This window comes from Saccopteryx bilineata, chromosome 1, assembly GCF_036850765.1.
Source record: "Saccopteryx bilineata isolate mSacBil1 chromosome 1, mSacBil1_pri_phased_curated, whole genome shotgun sequence".
Classification (NCBI taxonomy): Eukaryota; Metazoa; Chordata; class Mammalia; order Chiroptera; family Emballonuridae; genus Saccopteryx; species Saccopteryx bilineata.
Genome location: NC_089490.1, coordinates 49,981,566 through 49,990,993, shown reverse-complemented (window position 1 = coordinate 49,990,993; position 9,428 = coordinate 49,981,566). Strand labels below are relative to the sequence as shown.

Here is a 9,428-nt window from a genome sequence, read left to right as displayed (position 1 = left end):
TAGAACAAATATTTTAGGAAATAAACTTTCTTAGTTTGGTAAAAATAGGTACAGATGGTCAAAAGTTGCAAACTTCCAGTTGTAAAATAAATAAGTTCTGTAATGTAACACACAGCATAGGAACTATAGTTAACAATGCTCTATTGTATATTTAAAAGTTATGAAGAGAGTAGATCTTAAAAGTTCTTATCACAAGAAAATAAAAGTAACTGTATGTTGATGGATGCTAGCTAGACTTATTGTGGTAATCATTTCACAATATATACAAATATCCAAAAATTATGTTGTACCCTGAAACTAATATAATATGTCAATTATATGTCAATAAAGATGTTTTAAGTTTAAAAAAAGAATAGTTTAAAATAATAGCTATAATAAAAGTGACAATTAAATTTACATTTTTGTACCTATGATGAATAAAGATAGATAAAATAATTTTCTTCTCCAACAGTAGAATGCCCATTTTTTTAGTTGGTCTCATTTCCCACCTTTACTTAAAGCCAGGCATGGATATGTATGACTAAGTCCTGACCAATTGTATGCAAGGACAGGTGACATTTCAGGTCACTTCCGTAAAGGGCAAGTTGTATCCTTTATTCCACTTGAATTGTAGACATAGCTATTTTAGACTATATAAAAGGTTTGTGTGGGGGAAGGGTGGCAGAGCAAATGTTAGAAAAAAAATTGGGTCACCATGGAGTGACACCATGAAGTGATCATGCCAGCTCTAAATTTACACCCACACTCTTAATGTGAGAAAGTTTACTTTGTGAGAAAAGTAAATTTCTACCTCCTTTCTATTATTTTGAAACTCTTTTACTCCAGGGAAATTTACATCAAAAGTGAATAAAATGTGACAATTTTCAAATGTGTATTATTTCTGTTACAGAAAAATGAAGACAAGGAGCACATATTAGTTTGTAAGGAAGCCATAAAAAAATATCATAGGCTGATGGCTTAAATGATAGAATTTTTTTAATCACAGTTCTGCTAGCTGAAAGTCCAAGACTTAATCGTGAGCAAAGTAAGTTTCTTCAAAGATCTCACTCTATGGCTTTCAGATGGCCACTGTCTCACTACGTTCTCACATTCGTGCACGCATGTCTGTGTCCTGATCTCCTCTCCCCATAAGGCACTAGTGAGCTTGCATTAAGACCCACCCTAATGAAATAATTTACTTAAGTGCCTCTTTAAAGATCTTATCTGCAAATTAAGTTACATTGTGAGGCACTAGAGGTTATGACTTCAACACAGAAATTTGGGGGATATGCAATCTATCCCACATTAGATTAAAAGTGTTTATTGGTAAATATATAAATGTTACTTAGCAGATACTTTAAATTAAAATACCAGTAGCCCAAACCAAAATTAAAATATATTTGGTAAATCTCTCTTATAAAATATATCAAAAGCTCTGTCTTTGTGTGCCCACCCCCATTAATAATTTGTTTACTCTTGCCTAACTATATCTCTCAGTCTCCTTTCCTGCTTCCTTTGTCAATCTCAAAAGTTGGCCAACTCTTACTCTCCCTTTCAAGTTTGGTTCAAGGCCCTTCTCACCCTGCACCTAATTTCTCTCACTGTTCACCTCATCCAGTTGATATTTCCTGCCTCAGACTTTACACACATCTCCAGGTTCATGTATTTATAAAATTGCCTACCTGACATCTCTACATGGTTATATAACAGCATTAGTGGGATTCAAATAATTTAACAATCGGTTCTCTTACCTAATAACTGTTTTAAGTATAAAAATATATAGATTGAAAGGTAGTTTATTATTTTATGCATTTAATACTTAAACAAGAACAATTAAAGAGTTACACAAAACTAGATTACGTTATGAGTTTTTGTTTGTTTGTTTTTTGTTTGTTTGTGGGGTTTTTTGTATTTTTCTGAAGTTGGAAACGGGAAGAGACAGTCAGACAGACTCCCGCATGCGCCCGACCGGGATCCACCCAGCTCTGCCCACCAGGGGGCGGTGCTCTGCCCCTCTGGGGCATCACTCTACCGCGACCAGAGCCACTCTAGCGCCTGGGGCAGAGGCCAAGGAGTCATCCCCAGCTCCCGGGCCATCTTTGCTCCAATGGAGCCTTGGCTGCGGGAGGGGAAGAGAGAGACAGAGAGGAAGGAGGGGGGGTGGTGGAGAAGCAAATGGGCGCTTCTCCTATGTACTTGTAATCAAGGTTCTCTCTAAGGTGAGTGCCTGGGCAGCTGCCCAATGTGGAAATCACAACTTTACATTCCTGTAAAAATGTTCGATTGCCCTGGCCGGGAATCGAACCCAGGTCCCCCGCACGCCAGGCCGATGCTCTACCACTGAGCCAACCGGCCAGGGCCATATTATGAGTTTTAAAATATTAATGAAAAAATATTAAATAATACCTGACAAAAACAATAAAACTGCTCTTTAAGACATTTACATATTGCTTTTTTTTTTCTTTTCCTTTTTTTTCCCCAGAGATAGAGAGAGAGAGGCAGAGAGAGGGACCAGACAGAAAAGGAGAGAGATGAGAAGCATCAGTTCTTAGTTGCAGCACCTTAGTTGTTCATTGATTGCTTTCTAATATGTGCCCTGACCGTGGGGCTACAGCAGACTGACTAATCCCTTGCTTAAACCAGTGACCTTGGGTTCAAGCTGGTGAGCTTTGCTCAAACCAGATGAACCTGTGCTCAAGCTGGCGACCTTGGGGTTTCAAACCTGAGTCCTCCGCATCCCAGTCCAATGCTCTATCCACTGTGCCACTGCCTGGTCAGGTTACATATTGCTTCTTGATTGGCATCCTCACTTGCAATTTTTTTCACCTATGGACAGAATGAACGTTACTACAGGAGCTTAGAATATGCTGTTGCGCAAATCAACATTAAAAAAGAGTAAGGAATGTAAAGTTGTGATTTCCACATTGGGCAGCTGCCCAGGCACTCACCTTAGAGAGAACCTTGATTACAAGTGCCATTTTAACAATCGGTTCCCAAAACTCAACAAAAAATGAGATATCTGTTCTGCCAAACTGGTGTGAACTGGCTGAATTCCACCTCTGTATAACAGGTATCTCAAACTTAACATGCCAAAAAAGAAAGCTTGATTTGTTCCCCCATGCTAATTCCTTCCCAGGCTTTCTTGTCTTTATAAATGGTACCAATATTGACAACTTTTTAAAGCTAAAACCAATGAAAAACCTCTGGTTTCTCTCATTAATCACCTCTAACTCTCCATCTGCCCCATACAATCCACCCTGAAGTTGAATCAATTCTTCTACTAAAACATACCTAAATTATAAATCTGTCAATGAATTTCTGTTGTGACAATGATAGCTCATGCATCACAATATGTCCCAGACAATCCTGCATTAGCTTCTAATTGGTGTTTATGCTTCTATCCCTGCTTCTCTTAAAGCTCATTTTCAATTCAACAGCCAAAGTCCACTTTTTAAAAAATGTAAATAAGATAATGCCACTCTCATGTTTTAAATTCACTAATGTTTTCATTTACACATGAAGTAACATTCAGATCACTCACCATGGCCCATGTGAGGACCTATATGATCAGCACTTGTATATGTCTCTTACAATGAGACTTCATCTCATTCTATTCTCCCCTTTGCAAGGTGTGTTCCTCCACACTGGCTTCCTTTTGAATGTTTTATGTTCAATGACAGTCTGCGGTCTTTTCACTTGTTATATTTTCTGCTTGGAATGTTCCTACCCTAGGTCATTCAGGTCCAATATTACATTTTAGTGATGTCTTCCCAAACTCCCAACAGTGTACGTTATCATATCACTCTTCTCCTCCCTTTTAGAATACTTACCATTATCTGAATTTGCTTGGTAAATTTATTCATTAATTTAAGAATTATTTGTCTTCTCCATAATTATATAACCTAGAAGCAGAAACCTTATCTACTTTTCTCATCATAATTTCAATAATACCTAAAATAAGGTCTGATGGTAAACAAATTGAATAAATGGATGCAAAAATGCTGTGAGCTATTTTGTGAAATGTAAATTACATGACAGTTGGGTAGAAGATGGGTGGATAGAAGCTTGAAGAAGATAACGTAATTGTTAATAGTCAAGACTTAACACAACATTTGTGAAAATGTCCTCCTTTAAGTGAGATTTGAAATATCAAGGTATTCTCTTTAAGAGATATTGTTTACATTAATCTACATTCTAAAAGCTCTGAAATCTTGTTTCTTGAACTAACCATTCCCTTGAATTTTAGACATAATTAACAAATGTTTCTTATTAAGTTTATTTTTTTGCCAGATGTCCAGGATTTTTCTTTACATATAGTGGGTGGCTGATAAATACCATATAGACTAGAAATTGCTATTGTACCAGAATTTTTTCCCTATTACTACCAAAAAAAGTATGAAGATCAATTTGGGTCCCCTAGATGAAGAGTTTTACCTGTGTACTGTCAGATGACAACAAAGCAACAGAAAGTGAAATGTCTCAAGCTCAACTCCAAGAGAAAACTCAAAAGAGAAAATTTTTACCACTTCACATTATATATTAACTTGTCTCACTCTAATTCCTTTCCAATTCCCTTCCAGTACAATTCAAAACCAGTATAGAACAGTTAGGACTTTAATCAAAAGAATCCAGATTTTTTTTTATTTCTTCATAGAATTAAATTCAATATTCTTACCTTTTCTATTCAGAATATTACAGAATTTATCTGCTAACTAATCCTGTAAGTACTTTTTATGTATCCAAGCACAATAATTCAGTAGATATAGAAGTATATTTACCATGTGGTCAAGGAAACCAACTCCTCCGGACCCTGATTTCACATGATTCCCTTCCAAGTTTTGAAGTATGTATTTTTAACTCTGTGTTCTTTTTCTTAATGTCACTGACCAAATTGTATAAACTTTGTACCTTGAAAAGCCTGGGTCTGCCTTTAGATAACTGGTATACCATTTAAATCCATATGTGTCTTCCCACAATGTCTAGCATCCATCCCTCAGATACACCAAAGTGACTTCAATTCTACAGAAGTAAAATGTGTAAGGAAAGTGGTTCATAGATTAAGTTACGTCAAAAGAGTCTGTAAAACTCTTTCAGTGTTGAGATAAAATATCAAACACCTACAAATAATTTACTTCTTTGATTAAGAAAATGTAATATGTTAAATTAAAAGGTTATTACTTATGATATAGTTACCATGCATGGTTTAGATAATTAACTTCACTTTATAGCAGGTCTTATTAATTATAAAGTTTTCTTAGTAAAATAAATAAATAAATAAATAAATATTTGGTAGGATAATAAAAACTGGACCAGAGAAAGTTAAAAGGGCCCACATGATGATGAAGACTGGTTTTCTGAGGCCTTTCCATGAATGATGAATTTGTGTAGAAGATTGAAATAATATGACTTATAAAATAGAGAAGAAACTTAGAAATACTTAAAGAAACACAAATAGAATCTAAAAAGGAAGAATATAACAGTGGCATTGTTTTCCTCATTTAAGACATGAGGGAGATGAGACACTAAGGATATTCTGTCAACAACAATGAATACAATACACATAAAATAAGCAGCCAGTTTAAATTTGAGCTATACTTACAATGCAGAATACAAAGGCAAAACACTGAATCTATTGGGTTGTGGGCTTATTAATTTTTAGAAAAGAAGCTTATACAAGCATCTTTAGCAGGTAAAAGATAATAAACATTGATATGTTAGGTGAGTTTGTGAGAAAGGAGAAAAAAAGAATAGTGCCATATACTTTTTAAGTTGAGTAAATAATAAAGAGATCAGACAGAAATAAGGAAGAAACCTCCCTATGCAATTATCTTTAGAAGATTTGAGAAAGATCAAATCTATTGTTCCTCTTAGAGCATCTCATAATTTGAAAGAAGCACACAGATTGAAGGTCAGAAAACTACAAGAAAATGATCACTGCATATAGATCTGAAAAGAAAAGAAAAATCCCGGGAGTAGGAAAGGGTAGATGACAGCTAAAACAAAGAATTATAGGATTCAGAGTCAAAGTATTGGAAATTTAATTGTGACAATCTTACCAAATTCAGTCATTTAAATAACTAGAATAGTATTCAATGGAATATGCTGAAGGACCCAAACATTATAAAATGACCATTTCAGTAGCCATTGAAAGCATTTACTTTATTAGTTTCATTCTCATTGGAAGAAAAAGATTTTTTTTTCTCTTGGTTTTTCAAATGCTTTGGCAGAAAATTTCCATAGGGTGAATAAATTTCACAGATATGATGCATCTAAAAATTTAAATGTGTTGGTCTTTAGTCAACAGACCACTTAAGATTTGCCTACTTGTGCTTGCTTTGGCAGCACATATACTAAAATTGAAACAATACAGAGAAAATTAGCATGGCCCCTGCACAAGGATGACATGCAAATTTGTGAAGTGTTCCATATTTTTAAATATTAAAAGCTGCTAGATATAAAAAGGCTATCACTTACAAAAGAGCCCCGATAAGGATGACATCCGACTTCTCAACAGAAACACTTGAGGCCAGAAAGGAATGGCAAAAAATATTCAAAGTAATGCAGAACAAGAGTGTACAACCAAGACTACTTTATCCAGCAAGGCTATCATTTAAAATTGGAGAAACAAAAGCTTACGAGACAAAAAAAAACAAAAAACAAAACCTTAAGAAATTTGTTACAATCAAACCAATGATGCAAAAAATGTTAAGGGGCCTGTTGTAATCAGAAAAAAGGGGGAAAAGAATATAGTAAAAGAGGAATATAGCTTTAAAGAATAAAATGGCAATAAACAAGTACATATCAATAATAACCTTAAATGTAAATAAATTAAATTATCTAATCAAAAGACATAGGATAGCTTCATGGATAATAGGACCAATATGTATGCTGTCTATAAGAGACATACCTTAAAACAAAAGATGCACATAGACTGAAGGTAAAGGGATGGAAAAAAAGTATTTCATGCAAATGGAAATGAAAAAAGAGCTGGAATAGCAATACTTATATCAGACAAAATGGACTTTAAAACAAAGTCTATTGTAAGAGATAAAGAACTTCACTACATAATGATAAAAGAAGGAATCCAACAGGAAGATGTAACTATTATAATTATCTATGAACCTAATATAGGAGGACCTAAATATATAAAGTAGATTTTGATGGATATAAAGGGCAAGATCAACAGAATCTTATAATAGTAGGGGATTTCAATACCCCACTAACATCACTAGATAGATCCTCAAGAAAAAAATTAACAAAGACACAGCAGGCTTAAAGGACATACTAGATCAACTCGATTTAATAGATATCTTCAGAACCTTTTACCCTAAAGCAGCAGAATATACATTCTTTTCAAGTGCTCATGGTACATTCTCTTGGATAGATCACATGTTAGGGCACAAAAGTGGTCTCAATAAATTTAAGAAGATTGAAATCATATCAAGCATTTTCTCTGATCACAATGGCATGAAACTAGAAATCAACCACAATAGAAAAACTAAAAAATACTCAACCACATGGAAACTAAATAGCATGTTAACAAATGGGTTAAAAACAAGATAAAAAAAAGAAATAAAAAAAATTCCTAGAAAGAAATGATAATGAGCATACATCAACTCAATATTTATGGGACACTGCAAAAGCAGTCCTGAGGGGGAAGTTCATAGCATTACAGGCATACCTTAAAAAGATAGAAAAAGCTCAAATATACAACCTAACCCTGCACCTAAAAGAACTAGAAAAAGAACAGCAAGTAAAACCCAGAGGTAGTAGAAGGAAGGAAATAATAAAGATTAGAGTGGAAATAAATGACATAGAGACTAAAGAAACAATACAGAGGATCAATGAAACCAAGAGCTAGTTCTTTGAAAAAGTAAACAAGATTGATGAACCTTTACCAGACTCACCAAGAAAAAAAAAGAGAGGACTTAAATAAATAATATTAGAAATGAGACAAATTCCTTGAAACATCTAATCTTCCAAAAACCAATCTGGAAGAATCAGAAAACCCTAAAGTCTCAGTCAAAAAACTACTGGACCTGATAAATGTATTCAGCAAGGTGGCAGGTATAAAACTAATACACAGAAATCAGAGGCATTCTTATACACCAACAATGAACTGTCAGAAAGAGAAATTAAGGAAACAGTACCCTTTACTATTGCAACAAAAAAAATAAAGTACCTAGGAGTAAATATATCCAAGTAGGTTAAAGACTTGTACTTGAAAAATTATAAAACATTGATAAAAGAAATCAAGGAAGATACAAACAAGTGGAAGCATATACTGTCTTCATGGTTCGGAAGAATATACATCATTAAAATGTCAATATTACCCAAAGCAATTTATAAATTCAATGCAATACCAATTAATATACCAATGACATATTTTAAAGATATAAAACACATATTCCAAAATATTATACGGAACCAGAAAAGAACACGAATAGCCTCAGCAATCTTGAAAATGAAGAATAAAGCCGGAGGTATCACACTTCCTGATATCAAGTTATACTACAAGGCCATTGTACTCAAAACAGCTTGGTACTGGCATAAGAATAGGCATATAGATCAATGGAACAGAACAGAGAACCCAGAAATAAACCACACCTTTATGGACAATTGATATTTGACAAAGGAGGAAAGAACATACAATGGAGTAAAGACAGCCTCTTTAACAAATGGTGTTGGGAAAATTGGACAGCTACCAACAAAAAAATGAAACTAGATCACCAACTTACATCATTCACAAAAATAAACTCAAAATGGATAAAAGACTTAAATGTAAGTTGTAAAACGATAAGCATCTTAGAAGCATAGGCAGAAGGCTCACCGACATCTCTTGCAGCAATATATTTGCTGATTTATCTCCACGGGCAAGTGAAATAACAAACAAATAGGACTATATCAAACTAAAAAGCTTTTGCACAGCTAAAGACAAAATTAACAGAATAAAAAGACAAACCACACAATGGGAGAACATATTTGACAATATGTCTGATAAGGGGTTAATAACCAAAATGTAAAAGAACTTGTATAACTCAACACCAGGAAGATAAACAATCCAATCAAAAATGGGCAAAAGAAATGAGTAAACACTTCTCCAAAAAGGACATACAGATAGCCAATAATCAGATGAAAAAATGTTCGACACCACTAACATTAGAGAAATGAAAATAAAAACCACAATGAAATACCACTTCACACCAGTTTGAATGGTGCTTATTAAAAAACAACACACGGTAGGTGCTGGCGAAGATGTGGAGAAAGGGAACCCTCCTGCACTGCTGGTGGGAATGCAGACTGGTGCAGCCAGTGTGGAAAACAGTATGGAGATTCCTCAAAAATTAAAAATGAAACTGCCTTTTGACCCTGCCATCCCACTTTTAGAAATATATTCCAAGAACACCATATCACTGACTCAAAAAGAAATGCACTCCCATGTTTATGGC

At 34.4% G+C, this 9,428-nt stretch overlaps 1 non-coding gene across 1 annotated transcript; it reads left to right on the top strand.

Moving 5' to 3' along the window:
• The first annotated feature begins 6,305 nt into the window (after positions 1–6,305).
• Positions 6,306–6,412, top strand: LOC136321570 (U6 spliceosomal RNA). Its single transcript, XR_010728721.1, has one exon. It is a non-coding gene; the product is annotated as a U6 spliceosomal RNA (small nuclear RNA).
• Positions 6,413–9,428: the final 3,016 nt, after the last annotated feature.